The 19,728-nt window shown below is 43.6% G+C and overlaps 1 protein-coding gene across 8 annotated transcripts in view; it reads right to left on the bottom strand.

The window, feature by feature from the left end:
* The window catches only part of BRD4 (bromodomain containing 4), a 128,398-nt gene extending 108,900 nt beyond the window's left edge, over positions 1-19,498 (bottom strand). For 5 of the 8 annotated variants that reach the window (XM_084838409.1, XM_084838406.1, XM_084838408.1 and 2 more), the window contains exon 1: positions 19,317-19,498. The gene's annotated coding sequence lies outside the window, so the exon portion shown is untranslated. Of the gene's footprint in view, positions 1-18,319; positions 18,666-19,316 lie in introns of those variants that run through there. The other 3 variants (XM_084838407.1, XM_084838412.1, XM_084838413.1) reach the window with 1 other exon arrangement.
* Positions 19,499-19,728: the final 230 nt, after the last annotated feature.

Raw genomic sequence — 19,728 nt, 5'->3', positions numbered from 1 at the left:
TCAGTACGAATCCAAGGCAAACCATTCAACATCACAGTAATTCAAGTCTATGCCCCAACCACTGAGGCCGAAGAAGCTGAGGTTGATCGGTTCTATGAAGACCTACAACACCTTCTAGAACTAACACCAAAAAAAGATGTCCTCTTCATCATAGGGGATTGGAATGCCAAAGTAGGAAGTCAAGAAATCACCGGGATAACAGGCAGGCATGGCCTTGGTGTACAAAATGAAGCAAGACAAAGGCTAATAGAGTTTTGCCAAGAGAACACGCTGATCATAGCAAACACTCTTTTCCAACAGCACAAGAGGCGACTCTACACATGGACATCACCAGATGGTCAATATCGAAATCAGATTATGTCCTTTGCAGCCAAAGACGGAGAAGCTCTATACAGTCAGTAAAAACAAGACCTAGAGCTGACTGTGGCTCACGTCATGAGCTGCTTCTTGCAAAATTTTGCCTTAAATTGAAGAACGTAGGGAAAACCACTAAACCATTCAGGTATGACCTAAATCATATCCCTTATGAATATACAGTGGAGGTGAGAAATAGATTTAAGGGGTTACACCTGATAGACAGAGTGCCTGAGGAACTATGGACGGAGGTCCGTAACACTGTTCAGGAGGCAGCAACGAAATCCATCCCAAAGAAAAAGAAATGCCAGAAAGCAAAGTGGCTGTCTGATGAGGCTTTACAAGTAGCTGAGGAAAGAAGGGAAGCGAAAAGCAAGGGAGAAAGCAGAAGATATACCCAACTGAATGCAGAGTTCCAGAGAATAGCAAGGAGAGACAAGAAAGCCTTCTTAAATGAACAATGCAAAGAAATCGAGGACAACAATAGAATGGGAAAGACTAGAGATCTCTTCAAGAAAATCAGAGATCTCAAGGGAACATTTTGTGCCAAGACGGGCATGATAAAGGACAAAGAAGGTAGGGACCTAACAGAAGCAGCTGAGATTAAGAAGAGGTGGAAAGAATACACAGAAGAACTATACAGGAAAGATGTTAATGTCCTTGACAGCCATGATAGTGAGCTCAGGGAACTTGTCACGGAACAACAAAGGTAGCGGAGATGACTTTATTCCAGCGGAGCTATTTAAAATCCTAAAAGATGATGCTGTTAAAGTGCTGCACTCAATATGCCAACACATTTGGAACACTCAACAGTGGCCACAAGACTGGAAAAGGTCAGTTTACATTCCAATTCCAAAGAAGGGCAATGCCAAAGAGTGTTCAAACTACCGTACAGTTGCGCTCATTTCACATGCCAGCAAGGTGATGCTCCAAATCCTACAAGCTAGGCTTCAGCAGCATGTGAACCGAGAACTACCAGAAGTACAAGCTGTGCTTCGAAGAGGCAGAGGAACTAGAGATCAAATCGCCAACATTCGCTGGATCATGGAGAAAGCAAGAGAATCCCAGAAAAACGTCTATTTCTGCTTCATTGACTATGCTAAAGCCTTTGATTGTGTGGATCACAACAAACTGTGGCAAATTCTTGAAGAGATGGGAGTACCAGACCACCTTACCTGTCTCCTGAGAAACCTGTATGAGAGTCAAGAGGCAACAGTAAGAACCAGACATGGAACAACCGAGTGGTTCCAAACTAGGAAAGGAGTACGACAAGGCTGTATATTGTCGACCTGCTTATTTAATTTATATGCAGAGTACATCATGAGAAATGCCAGGTTGGATGAATGACAGGTCAGAATTAAGATTGCCGGGAGAATTATCAACAACCTCAGATACGCAGACGATACCACCCTAATGGCAGAAAGCGAAGAGGATCTCAAGAGCCTCTTGTTGAGGGTGAAAGTTGAGAGTGCAAAAGCTGGTTTGAAACTCAACATTAAAAAAACAAAGATCATGGCATCTGACCCCATCACTTCCTGGCATATAGAAGGGGAAGAAATGGAAACAGTGACAGATTTTATTTTCTTGGGCTCCAAGATCACCGCAGATGGTGACTGTAGCCATGAAATTAAAAGACACTTGCTCCTTGGGAGGAAAGCTATGGCCAACCTAGACAGCATAGTAAGAAGCAGAGACATCACCTTGCCGACAAAGGTTCGCATAATCAAAGCTATGGTTTTCCCAGTAGCAACGCATGGCTGTGAGAGCGGGACTATAAGGAAGGCTGAGCACCGAAGAATCGATGCTTTCAAACTGTTGTGCTGGAGAAGACTCTTACGAGTCCCCTGGACTGCAAGGAAGTCAAATCAGTCAATCCTCAAGGAAATCAACCCTGACTGCTCATTGGAAGGACAGATATAGAAGCTGAAGCTGAAATATTTTGGCCACCTAATGCGAAGAGAAAACTCCCTGGAAAAGACCCTGATGCTGGGAAAGATTGAAGGCAAAAGGAGAAGGGGACGGCGGAGGATGAGATGGCTAGATAGCATCACCGATGCAATGAATATGGACCTGAGCACACTCCGGGAGAGAGCGGAGGCCTGGCGGGCTATGGTCCATGGGATCACAAAGAGTCGGACACGACTGAATAACCAATGGTTTGTTGACCTACGTAGGTTTTGTTTGGCAGACAAACAAACTGCATTTTTTTTTCTCAATCCCTGGATTGTTTGTTTCCCTCCTCCTTCGCCCACCCCTCCCTGTATCCCAAATGACTTTGTGGTACTGTAGGACTGGCATGTAGAGTGGCTGGTTTTTTAACCACCCTGGCCCGCCACCTCTAGCCTGGTGAAACAACCCACCGTTCTGGGGTCACATGTAATAACATCCCATGATTTAAACAACCCAAAGTTCACAACCGAACAGCAAACCATAGGTTCTCATTCTGGGTTGTCTGTGATTAATAAGCCATGGTTTGTTAACATGGATGTATTCACACATCACGACAACCCAGAATTCAACAACCCATACCATGGGTAGTATTACATGTGAATCCAGCCACTATGTCACAATCAGTGATGTGGAATGGAAAGTTAAAAATTTCCATTTTTAGAAATTAACTGCTTCATAACATTAGTTAGTAACATAATGAATGCATACCATACAAGTCGAATTGGGTAACTGGAATAGATGCAATAGTAGTCAAATCTAAAATCAAAAAGTTGTAATTAACTCTTTTCAGGTGACTATTAGAAAGCACTCTTTTGGTATGCTAAAATTGCTATGTTAACAGTTCTCAGTGCATTCATTCATTCCTTAAATCTAGATTTCATAGAAAAGTATGCTCTTAAAATATTTAGAAGTAATCCAATAAAATTAATTCCCAAGTATAACTTTGAATTTGTTTTAATATAGAAATCACACTAGATGTTGTGGCCCAGCCCAGCACTGCAGTGGGATTTATATAACCAGAATCTGATCAGAAGCAGTTCTGAAGGGTTTGGGCCTATTCAGCTTGTGGAATGTTGGAATCAGTGTAAGCTTATCTCTGTCAGTATTCTCAGAGGAAAGCAGGTCGGAGTTAAGTTACTCCCATCCAGCTGCTCACTTCAGCCTTGGAGGGGAAGAAGGCTAGCAGCTTCTCTGTGAGAACCTAACTGGGGCAGGGTGTGTGTGGAGGTGTTACCCCTGAAGGGCAGAATGGAGACACTCTGTTTGGGCAGGGGCTTCATCGCCAGGCAAAAATCCCTTGTCAGTCAGTTGATCAGGAGGAGGGCTATTACAGCCACAACTTCGTTTTTAAGCAGATGCCCAGGATGGGAGCCTTTGCTAGGAACATTCTCTTCTTCACTGCCCAGAATCCTCTATGTTTAGACATATTACCTAGGCTGAGCCTCTTGAGGCACTCTTCATCCAATTTGGACTCTTTGTTTTTGATCTTTGTATTGTTAAGAAGCTGCCATGAAAAGTACTGCTACACTTTTCATAGACCGTGAATTCCTGTTTGGTACGGATTTGGACCCATGTGGTGTGAAGATACCAAAATGGAAGCTATGGTCACAAGAACCTCTGTATGTGTGGGATTACTCTGAATTTACTCTTGAACCTGTCTTGAAAGGCCTTGACTCATGTAGCGCTGAGGTTCTAACAAGGACTTCAAAGTAGGACTAAACCTCTGCATGTGTGGATTTGTTTAGAACTTTTTCTAGAACCATTGTTTTGGATTGCCTGGGAAGAATAATGCCAGGAATCTTCTGAGCCCCTTACCCTATATCTTGGATTGCCTGAATGCAAGAATGTGTACCTGAAGGATCAGACTCATGACACTAGGTGCACATCATTGAATTTTCCCTAATTGAATACTTCAATTCACCTGCTGGTTATTGGGAAAAACTGAGATTTAAAGCACGTAAGATTAACATGGTGTACTTTTAGCTTTGTTCATGAATACAGGTAAACATGCTAAATCAGATTTCAGTCAATGTATGGCCACAGAATGTTTTCCAACTCAAATTTTTCCAGAAAACCCAATCAATGGATGCAACAGTCAAGTATGCCATTTGTGGGACTTGAAAGGAATGGTACAGGCTCTGTTCCTTCCTATGCAATTGATCACAGAATACGAGATTACTGAAGTATTGCTCTGACCCTGGGATTTGTCTTGTAAGGTTCCTCAGTGCTTCATTCTGCCCTCCATGTCCACCCTACTGTTTCATGTTATTATCAGTGCAGAGCCAGAATGGGGAGCATATTTCATAGCTCCAAAACATGCCCCTCATTTTGAAGTTTTGCACACTTTCCCCAAAGAGTATGGAACTGTTTGCAATGAGATGGGTGCTGGGAAGAAGAGGGAGTATGTTCCCTATGCCAAGGCAGTTCAGCTGAATCCTCCTCCCCACCCTACCCCCACTAAAACGCACAGACTTAGTTGTACCTAGTAGACTAGTTGGAGTACAACGTGGAGAAGAATTCACATCGCACTGAAGGTAACACAGAGCAGATGCAGCCCACCCATACACTCACCTGATTCACATGACATGGCTTGGTCATCATGGGTTATTTAACCTATGATCACCACTTTCAATACGCAATTCCCAGTCAGGACAATTAGGGATTGTGCCATGTCATGCAAACCCAGTCATCATGGGTTATTTGAGGGTTAAACAACCCTTGCCTAATCCTCAATTAGTAGTAAGTTTATGTGCCACACAGCACAACCCTTTATCGTGGGCAGCATATTCAAAATGACACCCAGCATGCACCGCGGCTCATTGTGGGTTGGGCTAGCCATGTCATGCAAACCAGCATATTATTTTCCGTGGGATCATAGGACAGAATCATAGAATGGTAGGGGTGGAAGGGGCTTATAAGACCATCGAGTCCACCCGCCCTGCTCAATGCAGGAATCCGAGTCAAAGCATCCCTGACAGATGGCTGTCCAGCTTCATCTTGAATGCCTCCAGTGTGGGAGAGCCCACCACCTCCCTAGGAAATTGATTCCATTGTTGTATTGCTCTAACAGTCAGGAAGTTTTTCCTGATGTTCAGCCGGAATCTGGCTTCCTGTCACTTGAGCCCATTATTCCGTGTCCTGCACTCCGGGATGAGCAAGAAGAGATCCTGGCCTTCCTCTCTGTGACAACCTTTCAAGTACTTGAAGAGCGCTATCCTGTCTCCCCTCAGTCTTCTCCTCTCAAGGCTAAATATGCCCAGTTCTTTCAGTCTCTCCTCAGAGGGCTTTGTTTCCAGTCCCCTGATCATCTCCGTTGCTCTCCTCTGAACCCTCTCTAGTTTGTCCGTATCCTTCTTAAAGTGCAGTGCCCAAAACTGGACACAGTACTCCAGGTGGGGCTTACCCAGTGCTGCGTAGAGGGGAACTAGTACTTCACATGACTTGGAAGCTATACTTCTTTTAATGCAACTCAAAATAACATTTGCCTTTTTTTGCACCCACATCACACTGTGGGCTCATATTCAGCTTGTGATCTACAACAATTCCAAGATCCTTCTTGCTTGTAGTGTTGTTGAGCCAAGTATCCCCCATCTTGTAACTGTGCATTTGGTTTCTTTTTCCTAGGTGCAGAACTTGCTGTTTATCCCTATTAAATGTCATTCTGTTGTTTTCTACCCAGTGCTCCAGTCTATCAACATTACTTTGAATTTTGTTTGTCTTCCAAGGTATTAGCTATCCCCACCCAATTTTGTGTCATCTGCAAACTTGATAAGCATTCCCTGCACCTCCTCATCCAAGTCATTAATAAAAATGTTGAAGAGCACTGGGCCCAGGACTGAGCCCTGAGATGTACATCCTCATTCTACCTAAGTAATCATGCATACCTATGCACAACCAGACCTGAACCAGAGTGAATCTTGCTGCACAGCAGTAGCAGCCAATGCAACTGGAATGCTCTGCCACAATGGGCTGAATAACCATCCTCGAAGTAGAAGATTAGAGATGACAGCATCATCCCTGTACAAAGATTTTTATAACAGGGATCTGAATACCCTTGAGGGAAGGTGGCGATCCACTCCCACTGATAGTCCAAATAACTGACCCAGCTCCTTATGGCTGGCCTTCAGCCAAGGTGGGTGCACAGGTCCAAACTACACCCAGTGGCTTTCCAATCCAGCCACAACCTTAAAAACAGACCCAAACCAATGCAACTGCAAGCCAAACCCGCCATTCCATTACACATCTGACTTGGATTTCTGTTTTAACTACAGCATCCAAATCAGACTCAATTTCAGCAACTTTATCAACAAAGGATCTAGCAAAGACATTAAAGCAAGCAGCAGATTTACTCTATGGGTCTGCAAGCCTAAGTTATAATCTATTAACCACTTAAAACTTCTGCACTAGAGGGAAGTTAGCAGATATCGACCTTTACTACCACCTCAGTGGTCTTCATGCATGTCTGTCTACTCTGTCAAATTTAATTTGACTTTTTCACCACCTATGATCCTAGGAAGTCTCCTCAAGAGGGGAAGAGGCTGATAGGGGTGCTACTGGTCAACCGCTTCAGCTACTCTCCTACCGAACTATTCAACCTACCCATTCAATAGACTAGATATACATCAGAGACAGCCCTGTGTATTCTAAAGTATTCCCTAATGAACAGTTTGTTAATCCACAGATGCTTGGAGATATCTCTTTATGGTGTGAATGTAAAACAACCACAATTGTAGATGTAGTTACAGATTACCATGTTCTGTCTTGTTAGGAAGTGGTTAACAAAATGAGAGGAAACAGATCACCTCTTTTTAAATTTTTCCCAAAGAAGAGTAGTAGTGAAACATATGAAAAGATATTTTAATGAAGGTATAAACTGAATTTGAATTATTTGTAGTGGTAGAAAATACAAAAGGGATCACCGGGAAGATGGATTCCCTACTTTCAAATCATAACACACAGTTTAACTTTATAAGAAAGAGGTTGAGAATATAACCTCTGAATATGAACGTACACCAGCAAAAAAATTTATAGTGGCAAGTTGGAAAAAGATCAATGCTCAATCAATCTCAGGCTGGTTTAGGAAAATACAGCCAACAACAATTATGACTACACTAACACATCTTGTGAAAGTCCATAACTTCTTAACAGGTTTTTAAAAGTGCCAGGCTAATTAAGGAAAACAACATAAGAAAAATAACTGACCAGCAGAAGTTTATTTATTTACAATATTTATATACTGGTCCACATCAGAAGATTTCAGAACGGTGAACAGCAAAGGTAAATGAATAAAACACCAGGTTAAAACAGTTCAAACGTTTTTTAAAAACACAAATTCCAATAAGGTTAAATTTAATAAACCATGGCTGGTCACACAAGGAAGGCCTCTCAAAATAACAATGTCTTCAGGAGGTACTCGAAGGACCTCCAAAGGCAGGGAATTCCACAGGAAGGGTGCCACCACAGTGAAGGCTCTTTCCTGGTGGACTCCATTCAGCCCATGGATCCATGTGGAACCACCAGGAATATGTCCTCTAATTACCAACCTGCCCAGTCACTGAGGTCAAGAAGTTGGCGCTCTCTCAGGTATCCTGGTCCCAAGCTGTTTAGGGCTTTGTACCTTAAACCTGGCCCAGAAGTGAACAGGCAGCCAGTGCAGTTCCCTCAGCAAAAGAGTTGCATGCAGAAAGGGGGCAGCTCCTGACAACACCCAAGCTGCTGCATTCTGCACTAGCCCCCCCCCCCCCCGCTTGCCTACACAATTTTTTTACTTGCCCGTTCTTTACTCCTAAGAGGACCCCTTGGAGTAAAAACTAGGTGAATAGTACAGTGGGTGGCAAAGGAGGGAAAGCTTGCTCTGTCCCCAGCTTGCTTGGCCCTTGTATTGGCTGCAGAGGAAACGGCTGTACTTCCTCTACAGCCAGTATGGAAGCAGCAAGCTGGGGACGGAGATCATTCTGTCCCACCTTTCCCTGCCCATTCACTCACCTAGAGGAATTCTACACACTCACCTGCATGGAATTAACGTAAGATCATCTGAATTAACTGTAGATGACAGGACATTAAATTAATGCTGTTAAACTATTTGGAAATCTTACAACCCTCTTTCAGAGCTTAGTACTATACGTGCCAAGGTCTTTAGAAGAACTTTAAAACTTTCCCAGAACTTTTCCACTGCTGTATTTTTCTGTGTAAAATTTTCCATTTCATTAGTTCACTAGTAACAATCAATGGATACCAATTACAAATACAATGTTAAGCAAGTTTGATAGTTTCGAAGCTGCAGATGAGCGGTCTGCATATCATGTTCAGTTCACTGGGTTGCTAAAATATATTATTCTATCAACAGTTTAGTACCTTTGTTTTTTTCTTAAACAACGTAAGGGAAATGCATGCTATTTTCTTTAAATCTTCACAATGATTCCAATTTTTTTTTTTACATATAAGTGTGATTTCAATGTTATAAAGTATGCTTTGTTTTGCTCAGGTATTGCAGGTCAAATACTTATGTACAAATGTGTATCTTGAGAATGTGCACAAGTTTGTACACATGTCTAGAAGACAATTGGTAACAGTTCTTTCAGTATGCAATATTTTTCAGTCATTCAGTTTAACAATTCAGACTACTAGCTTGAATTGCAACTTCTCAGAGATAAGGAGAGGTACACATGTTTTTGCCATTCTGTTGTTTTCCTCGATTTCTTTGCATTGTTCATTTAAGAAGGCCTTCTTGTCTCTCCTTGCTAGTCTCTGGAACTCTGCATTCAGTTGGATATATCTTCCCCTTTCTTCCTTGCTTTTCGCTTGCCTTCTTTCCTCAGCTACTTGTAAAGCTTCATCAGACAGCCACTTGGCTTTCTTGCATTTCTTTTTCTTTGGGATAGATTGAGTTGCTGCCTCCTGAACAATGTTACGGACCTCCGTCCATAGTTCCTCAGGCACTCTGTCTATCAGGTCTAATCCCTTAAATCTATTCCTCACCTCCACTGTATATTCATAAGGGATATGATTTAGGTCATACCTGAACGGTTTAGTGGTTTTCCCTACATTCTTCAATTTAAGCCGAAATTTTGCAACAAGACGCTCATGATCTGAGCCACAGTCAGCTCCAGCTCTTGTTTTTACTGACTGTATAGAGCTTCTCCATCTTTGGCTGCAAAGGACATAATCAATCTGTTTTCGATATTGACCATCGGGTGATGTCCATGTGTAGAGTTGTCTCTTGTGCTGTTGGAAAAGAGTATTTGCTATGATCAGCGTGTTCTCTTGGCAAAACTCTATTAGCTTTTGCCCTGCTTCATTTTGTACACCAAGGCCATGCTTGCCTGTTATCCCGGTGATTTCTTGACTTCCTACTTTAAGCATTCCAATCCCCTATGATGAAGAGGACATCTTTTTTTGGTGTTAGTTCTAGAAGGTGTTGTAAGTCTTCATAGAACCGATCAACCTCAACTTCAGCATCAGTGGTTGGGGCATAGACTTGAATTACTGTGATGTTGAATGGTTTGCCTTGGATTCGTACTGAGATCATTCTATCGTTTTTAAGATTGTACCCCAGTACTGCTTTTCCCACCCTTTTGTTGACTATGAGTGCTACTCCATTTCTTCTAAGGGATTCTTGCCCACAGTAGTAGATATGATGGTCACCTGAATTAAATTCGCCCATGCCTGTCCATGCCTCTTCAAGAAAATCGGAGATCTCAAGGGAACGTTTGTGCAAAGACGGGCATGATATAGGACAAAGAAGGCAGGGACCTAACAGAAGCAGATGAAATTAAGAAGAGGTGGAAAGAATACACAGAACAACTATACAGGAAAGATCTTAATGTCCCTGATAGCCATGATAGTGCGCTCACTGAACTTGAGCCAGACATCCTAGAGAGTGAAGTCAAGTGGGCCTTAGCAAGCATTACTAACAACAAAGCTAGCGGAGATGACAGTATTCCAGCTGAGCTATTTAAAATCCTAAAAGATGATGCTGTTAAAGTGCTGCATTCAATATGCCAACAAATTTGGAACACTCAACAATGGCCACAAGACTGGAAAAGGTCAGTTTACATTCCAATTCCAAAGAAGGGCAATGCCAAAGAGTGCTCAAAGTACCGCACAATTGCGCTCATTTCACATGCCAGCAAGGTGATGCTCCAAAACCTACAAGCTAGGCTTCAGCAGCATGTGAACCGAGAACTACCGGAAGTACAAGCTGGGTTTCGAAGAGGCAGAGGAATTAGAGATCAAATCGCCAACTTTCTCTGGATCATGGAGAAAGCAAGAGAATTCCAGAAAAACGTCTATTTCTGCTTCATTGACTACGCTAAAGCCTTTGATTGTGTGGATCACAACAAAATGTGGCCAATTCTTGAAGAGATGGGAGTACCAGACCACCTTACCTGTCTCCTGAGAAACCTGTACGAGGGTCAAGAAGCAACAGTAAGAACCAGACATGGAACAACCGAGTGGTTCCAAATTGGGAAAGGAGTATGACAAGGCTGCATATTGTCGCCCTGCTTATTTAATTTATATGCAGAGTACATCATGAGAAACGCCGGTTTGGATGAATCACAGGTCGGAATTAAGATTGCTGGGAGAATTATCAACAACCTCAGATATGCAGACGATACCACCCTAATGGCAGAAAGCGAAGAGGATCTCAAGAGGCTCTTGTTGAGGGTGAAACAGGAGAGTGCAAAAGCTGGTTTGAAACTCAACATTAAAAAAACGAAGATCATGGCATCTGGCCCCATCACTTCCTGGCATATAGAAGGGGAAGAAATGGAAGCAGTGACAGATTTTACTTTCTTGGGCTCCAAGATCACCGCAGACGGTGACTGTAGCCTTGAAATTAAAAGACACTTGCTCCTTGGGAGGAAAGCTATGGCAAACCTTGACAGCATCGGAAGAAGCAGAGACATCACCTTGCTGACAAAGGTCCATCTAATCAAAGCTATGATTTTCCCAGTAGTAATGTATGGCTGTGAGAGTGGACTATAAGGAAGGCTGAGCACCGAAGAACTGATGCTTTCTAACTGTGGTGCTGGAGAAGACTGCTACGAGTCCCTTGGACTGCAAGGAGGTCAAATCAGTCAATCCTCAAGGAAATCAACCCTGACTGCTCATTGGAAGGACAGATACTGAAGCTGAAGCTCAAATATTTTGGCCACCTGATGCGAAGAGAAAATTCTCTGGAAAAGACCCTGATGCTGGGAAAGATTGAAGGCAAAAGGAGAAGGGGACGGCAGAGGATGAGATGGCTAGATAGTATCACGGATGCAATGAATATGAAGTTGAGCACACTCCGGGAGAGAACGCAGGACAGGAAGGCCTGGCGTGCTATGGTCCATGGGGTCACGAAGAGTTGGACACGGCTGAACGACTGAACAGCAACAACACATGTTTTAAGATTATATAAATAGCCAACTTCATAAATCGCTGGTATTATGAGAAAGATAATTAAAGACCAAACCAGACACTACTTTCTAAGACTGAAACAGGGGAGGGGATTCCTCCTCTTCTACTTGACATTTTGTCACAAATCCCACTTGTATCCCACAATAACAATATTTCATATCTGTCTTTTCCGGCTAATAGCTGCACTAGTGCACGACGGAGAGTTAGAAAACCAAGAGAATAACACAACAGGGTGTATTTGGGGAACTAGTGACCTTTCACCTGGAGGAAAAACCGCTAAACCCCCAGAACTGTTTGGGTATAAACCACTTTAAGGGAGTCAAGGGCACCAAGCCTTCAATACCATTAAGACACTAGCCATTAACCTAAAGTTTACCCCCATGTCAAAACGAGTGTGTTCATGCTGAGAAGTTAAAAGTTTATCTGACAAGGAACTTGTCCTAACTTCACTAAGCAAAAGGAAAAATACTGATTTGCTTTACAAATGTGGAAAGGAAGTGTTAAGAATAAATATGAATACAGAAAGATAAGCCAGCAGCACAGCTGTCTGGAAGAAGTAGCTGTGCAGGACTGGGGGGGGGGGGCATGTTTCTATTTTGCAAACAAACCCCTCTTCATTATGCAAGGAATCACCAATATCCAAACCAAATTTCCATGATGAACTTTATAGGAACATGGCCGCAGAAATAGACGACATCTGAATAGGACTGAAGGAAATCAGAGGAAGCAGGCGTCTGAGGTAAGAGGGCAGATGAGGCAGCAAACAGAGGCAAAGAAGATTGGCACAAAGCCAAATGAGATCCGGGAATGATGTTGGCGCTTGCTGGCCCACCCAGACCATCTATACCGTCACAGTTCCATACACATTCAGTAGGTGTCTTGGTAATATATAGCACTGTAAAACTGGACTCAGAGGCCAGCTAGCAAGGCAAGCTTTGCTTTTATGTTTCATGTTTTTCAAAGCCCTCTACAGTTATGCTTCCGTTCACTGTGTAAAGCATACTGCACCTAACATGTTCCTCAGCTCTCTGTAAATAGTGTCTGAGTAAAGTGAACAACCTTGTATTCTCGCTGTGAAATAAAAGGATGATCTTCAAGGGAAAGGACCAGAATTCTTCTGCACCCAGATCTTAAAATATATTGATAAATATTAAAAGTATGAAGGAATTAAGTCTCATAATTTTTCAGATTCTATTCCTGTTTCACACAATTCATATCTAGTACTCTGCAGTGTCTGTGATTATATAACTGCAATGAATTATAATCTAGAAAACCTTTTGGAATCCATAACCATTGGAGAGGGACCTGTAACGACTCAGCAATGACTCATCTAAAATTTTGGAGTTCAACATAGCGTTGAAATCATAACGAGGAATGCAAATTAAGATTTTATTAGAAAATCATGCTATAGCTGTTCAAATAGTATTTTATCAGGGCAAAAACAGCAAAATGAGTGAGCTGAACATTGTCATTTTCAATTTGCATCTGCACTGCATCTCTGAGACAATCAAAATGTTAACACTGACATCTTAATTAGCCTCGAAGCAGATAAGTGAAAACTACCAGTCATGGATCAGTGTCAGCCACCATGGTAGAACATAAAGGTGATATTACAGCATAACAACGTTGATGCTTCATCAAGTCTGAAGGGCTCTCAGGAGCAAGGCTACAGAAAACCTCAGTTTAACTCAAAATACAAATGATCTCTTTTGAAACAATGTAGACTAGCCTTCACCAACCTGGTGCCCTCCAGATGTGTTGGGACACAGTCCCCATCATCCCTAGCCAGTAGGCTGGGCAAGGATGATATAAACATTAAGATACACACACAACCACATATGCCCTGCAAATGTTCTCATCTTGCCCAAACCAATCTGTCAGCTGCATTATGGGTATCTTCAAGCCTTTACCTTCTTCTAATTTAATATTTACTATACAACCAGCATAAATGCAAGCTGTTATATATTTAGCACAGTAAGAATCAGTTGTTTCCAAGACTACATTTGGACAAAATACTTTAACAAATTCCTCTGAAACTGATTTAACACATTTAATTAATCCTGCCATATATGGCCAAAACTGAGAACATTTCCCTGAAAGCTAACATGCTTTGAAATATATTATACTGATTTAGGTAGTACTCCTCCAATTCCATACCAAGGCTTCCCACATGGACGTCTAAGATAAGCAATTCCTGTAGACTAAATAGAGATTAAGCAAATACAAATACTAACTCCTTCGGTGTCAAACCGATCAGTTATCTCCCTGTACAGACAAGGCAGATATTTACAGAGACTGAAGAGGCATCTGTGGTCTCACCAGCTGTACTTTATTCAGTAGCTCACTGACCTGAGGGCTTAGGTAGCAGTTCATAGTTGCAAGTTGTAGCCTCTTTGTATGAGGCCGCTTTGGAAAAAAACTATGTGCGGAGGCCCCTGCAAGAGCCTATTTTCAGTCAGTGGTACAAAGCTATCTTGAACAGCATGAGAACTCCATGTGGGAAAAACTACATCAGAGTCACATGAATAAGAATGCATCAGAAACAGAGCCATTTCCTAGTCCAGAACCTACCCAGCATAAGAGACGTGTGAAAAACATTTGGTTGATTAGTAGAAAAGAATGTTGGGAAGATCCTCTTATCAAGAGAAATCTAGTCCCACAAAACAAGACAGAACTACTGTCTCAGTGCCGTGAGACAACCATTCTTGGTCCTCCTGAAGAGGCATTTGTTTGTTAAAAAGTGATGGCTACACAAAGCTAGAGCTGAAAAACTGGCAGACCTAGACCACATTATCAAGTAGAAGTTATGAAGAACTGCATTTTTGCTAATAATGAAGCGCAGAGTCAGCTGACTTGAGAAAAAAGAACTGCTCACATGAGCAATTACTCACTTGAGCCATGAACTCATTCAAGATCGAATGTCCCCTTTCATGAAAAGGGAAATTGCTGTTGAATTCTTGCATGACTGCCCAGTTCCCACCTTACACAGCTTATGTGAGGGGGCGGGGTTAGCACAATTTGTCCCCAGTGTATCTTTGGAATCAACTTAGTTGTTTCTAGGAGAAATTCTCTATTTTCATGTTTTCAGTACTAGCATTTAGAGCTTTTCATGTAGTCATGGCTACCTTTTATTTCTCCCTAAAAGGAACAAGAGAACTGGATGGCCCCTGAGAAATGAGAAAAAGGGAAATGCCTGTACTGGGAAGTAACAAGCTCACTTCTGATGGTGATAGCAGATTGGGACAATTTGAGTTTATTTATTCATAATGCAGGGATGGAAAAAGACGATGTGCCTTGGTAATTAAACCTAAAACATAAAACTGCAGGCTGAAAAAAACATTCCTTTCCTCACTAGAAAAAAACCCCAGGCAATAAGCAGGAAGGGCAACAAAGAAAAAAGAGGACACCTCAAAGGGAAGAACAGAATAGCCCTCCATCCCCTAAGGATTTAGGAAAAACCACCTTTAGGCAAAGCTCAGTGGATATAAAGCAATGTGACAGAAATCCGAACTCCTACAACCACTAAATTCTCATATAAAAGTGCAAAACTGTTACACTTTTACATAACCCATGATTTCTACCAAGAAAAAGCACAACAGTATAGCCAGTATTTTAAAGAGTCTTGGAGATCCAGCTGAAAATCCATCCATAGCAGAATGAGTACAACTAGTAACGTTACTTCAGAACAAGAACTATGCAAGGAACAGCAGAGGGCAACTTAGCAGATAACTCTGCACTGAATAAAGATTACAGCATCAGAAGTCATGTACATGTGAAAGGGTGTACTTTAAACATCCTCCAGCTATGCCCCCTGCAAATTACTAACATTTTAACTACTAAGTGTTCACCTAACAGATCCACCTACACCACCGCCTGCATATCAGAAGCCATACTAATTCCAACTCTATCATTGCCACCTCTTTGCACTAGATTAACATAATGAACAGGAACCGCAAATGAGTATAAGTAATCTGTGCTAATAGTCAACATTTCAAGTGACCAAATTCTGAGGAGAAAATACAGGAAAGCAAAAAGGGGCGTTTGCATGAAGTCAAAGTCACAGATTTGAACCACATTATGCATCTGAGGACAAGAATATATTTACCTATATCAAGTCTGCTTCACCCATTACCCCTTTCATACATGGAAGTATAGATAAACCATATACATTGCCATGTATGAAAGTCAGAAGTGTATTTTGCTTTACGCACATTCGAAAAATGTAAAACATTGCCAATTCTAAACATGTGTACATAAAGTAAAAACATGCAAGACAGCATACACGTTTTCTTTGTTACACTTCTGTAGGAAAAAGGTTGTGTGTGAAGCAGCTTTTAGTTGAGTCGCAATAAATGGCAGGAAATACTACCTCTGATTAGTTGGAATCCTGCAGATGGAGTAGTTATCTATATGAGGCAAAGCCACATATATGACAAGGCACAGACTGTGATTCTAAGAACAGTTCTACTCTTGCCATTGTGAGGTTCTCCTCATGAGTACTCACACAGTCCATGGAGTCTAGATAAGAATTTTTAATGTCTGACAATCATAAAGATGGCTATTGGCGAATCCAAGCACTACATACTGGAGCAACATTTTTTATGGAAGCAGGAAACCTCTTCCACATCGTAGTTACATGATCCAGGGCAGCAGCTTCTGTTTCAGGAAACTCATTAAGGAACGTGCAGCCACTGGTTCTCCAGTGTAGCGTACACAAAGATCAGCTGATGCCACCGGCAGTAGCAAACTAATTTGGATGTGTCACTTATACTCCGTTCATCCCTTCTGCTACTATAATCTCTGGTGTGGGTGGGGCAAGGGAGGAAGGAGAACTGAGAAGCACAACACACCAGCTGGATGGTCCTATTACAGGGATAGCTGCTTGCTTCACAAGCATATTTGAATCCAAGCCTCCTTCAAGCTGGGATTGTGGCAGCTGTTGGGACCAGGGAACATTCCAGTAGTTTTATAGCACAAGCTACTCTTGTCCAGTTCCAGTCTTCCTATAGACAAGACAGATGCCTCATCAAAACAGAATCCTCTAATAAAAATCAAGAGGGCCAAAGCACTCAATTGCTATCATACAAGGTAAAAAAAAACTATGCAGGGAGAAAACCCATGCAGATCAGGGTGGTGCAAAACACTGGCACAGTTCATACGTCAACTACCCATTGGTTTAAACCATGGGTTGTTGGGTCTGCGCGAGAGCAAGCAAGTGCGAGAGCAAGCAAGGCCTCCTGACCACTTGCTGCTTCTGCTTTGTTTCCACTGTGATGTCTAAACCTAGCATGCTGAGTTACTGAGGGAGAAACAACCCAGAGACCTGGTTCACATGTAACAGCTAACTAGATTAAACAATCTGCAATTAGCTGGGGTCACGCCAGAACAAGCTGCCTCCTGCATGGTCGTCACTTCTGCTTTGCTTAACAACCCAGGAACCATTCCTTGGTTATTTGTTGCGATAGGCGAACCCAGAACTCTGGACTGTTGAGGGAGAAACTACTCAAGAGTTTAACTCCACAAACCATAGGTTAAAACTCTGGGTTGTTTCTCCCTCAAAAACCCAGGAATGTTTTGCAAGTTAGTTGGGAGGCAGCATGCTCACTCATAGCTACAAATGGTTTAAACAACCCATAAGTAGTTGTTACATGCAAACCAGGTCTATGCCTACAGCCAGTGAAATCCATCTGCATGAATGTAATATAACAGTTTGCACTCTGAATCCACACTGACTTCAGTTTTAAATTAATAGACTATATAGCATTTTTGGTTTAATTCTGTTATCACTTAAGTTACTTACAAGCTAAAGCACTGATTTGTCCCCAAAGCAGCTTATGACATTTAGTATGAAGGATCTACTAGCAATACTGATCAAAATCTTTGGGGGAAATTATTATAAACTTTATTAGCTATCTAAAATTACAACAGGTCAAGCCTCCAGGTAAAGAGAAACAGCGAAAATTGAACACTAATTTTATCATAACTGTTATGCACATTACAAAAGCCACTGTTGCCCTACATTATACATTTATTAAATACCCATATATACAAATACTAGCAAGTGGCCTAAATAAAATGAGATAATTTCACAAGTTTTACAATTGTTTTAGCAAGTGATAGAACAGGCTATATGCCAGAATTTCCACTTCTATTCAACTAAAGTTCTATAGAAGATCTGCTAAGAATGCTACCCTTTAAAAGTTAAGGAACGCCAAACGCACCTTAATTAGGTGCTCAGTTTCTACTGGGTCCTTTTCTAAAGAGACACTTTTATTATAATCTATGTCTATATTTAGATCCCAGTGAACTATATGGAACTGCTTTAGAACTAAGCGATTTTCCTGAGGGCAAGAGAAGAAGACGGGGCGGGGAGAGAGTGGTTACATGTGGTGAACACCTAAGAGATACTTCAGAGGAGACAAACTGGAGCTTAAAATGGAGAGTTAAGGGGCCAACTCCTGGCAGCGGTCCGAATCTGGTCAAAAGTAAGATCGGTTTCTTTTTTATACGACCGCCGGCTGCGGCCTTGCTAGGCGGGATACCGTTTGCCGCGCATCCTTCGGCCTCTCTTAGGCTACAAAAGAGAAACGTTGGAAGTCAAAATATGTACCAGTTCGAGCCAAGAAGCCAGCCAACAAGGCCTCCACTCGCAGGGAGTCACTGGGAGCCAAGGCACAGCCAGAGCTGCTCCTGAAATGCCAGGTGGGGGCGGCGCTACGGTAGGACCAGCGGCCGGCCAGGCCTAGAGGAACCGCAACCTTTGGCAGGCAGGACAGGGCACGGTGCGAAGAGGCGGAGTCGCCTGGTGCGCGGTACTTCGAGGAAGGAACGAGTCAGCCAGTCAGTCCCCTCCCAAGCTGCTGCTGCTGCTGCTGCTGATACCGCCCGCCCGCCGGCCGCCCTCCGTACCGGAGCCGCGGCCGCTACTACCGCCGCTTCCCCTCCTGCTCGATGACAAAATGGCGGCGGCAGGAAGTACCATCAGCACCCGCCCCGCCCAGGCTCGCTCGCTGCGCCACCCGCGCACCGGAGCCGGACACCCCTACGCAGAGGCACTCCGCTACTCCCCCTCGCGCGCGCACAGGCGCATACCCAGGCAGCCACCAGCCCGAAGGCGCGAGGACGGCGCGGAGCGCGTCCACAAGGTACGCCGGTTTCACAGCGGTACGCGCGGAGGGCACAGGCATACTTACGACACGCACGTACCCTACAGGGAGTAGCGAAGAAGCTCTTACGCAAACGCCGCAGCCGCTATAAACCTTCCAAGCCATCTACCGCAATCCGCGTAACCGTGCAAAATAGCGAGCCACGTCCTACGCAACAACCCGGCGTAGAACTCAACCAAGACGTGCGAAAAATGCCTAAGTACAGAAGGAGAAAGGCGCGCCCTCCAGCAGCACGGGACACTAGGGAGAATCCCATCCACAGACAGCGTAAATGGAAAAGGGTCGCCTAAGACCTTTGCGCAATAGGCCTCCGCGCAAAATGCGTAATCCGCCTGACGCAACGGTCACATTACGCAATGCGGGTTACGCCGGCAAGAGAACGTAACTGAACAAGGAGAATACCAACCCCCGCAACCGCTCCCGACCCGGCCCAGCTCGTACCTGACGCCAAACGAAGAGGCGGACCAAGCCGTGTTGCCACTAAGCTCCTGCCAGGCCAAATCCTGCAGGGTCCTGGCTGAAGAGAAAGCGCCGCACTCCGTAGGGAGGGTCGGAGACCACAGCAAGCCGAGCAGGGCAGAGCGAGCGGCGGGCAGCGGGACCAGCAACGGCGTCGCTACACTGACCTCACCGCGCGGCGCGTTACGTCATCGCGCAACAAGCCACGCCTCGCGTCAGGTCCCCTTATCTCCGGGCCACGCCCCCTTCAGTGAGAAACCCTGGGACGGGAAGCAGGGCGGGATTGTTTTACCAGTGTCATCGAGAGGGGCAGTGGGAACGCAGTAGCTCAAGAGGGTGGGGAGGGGAGTTGAGGAGCTGCAGTCCCATGGGGAGGAGGATGCGTGGAAGAAGG

The sequence above is a fragment of the Heloderma suspectum genome, chromosome 2 (assembly GCF_057233095.1).
Source record: "Heloderma suspectum isolate Gila_16-S chromosome 2, 16-S_ref, whole genome shotgun sequence".
NCBI lineage: Eukaryota > Metazoa > Chordata > Lepidosauria > Squamata > Helodermatidae > Heloderma > Heloderma suspectum.
The sequence above is the reverse complement of the archived record's forward strand: the minus strand, read 5'-3'. Positions and strand labels throughout refer to the sequence as shown.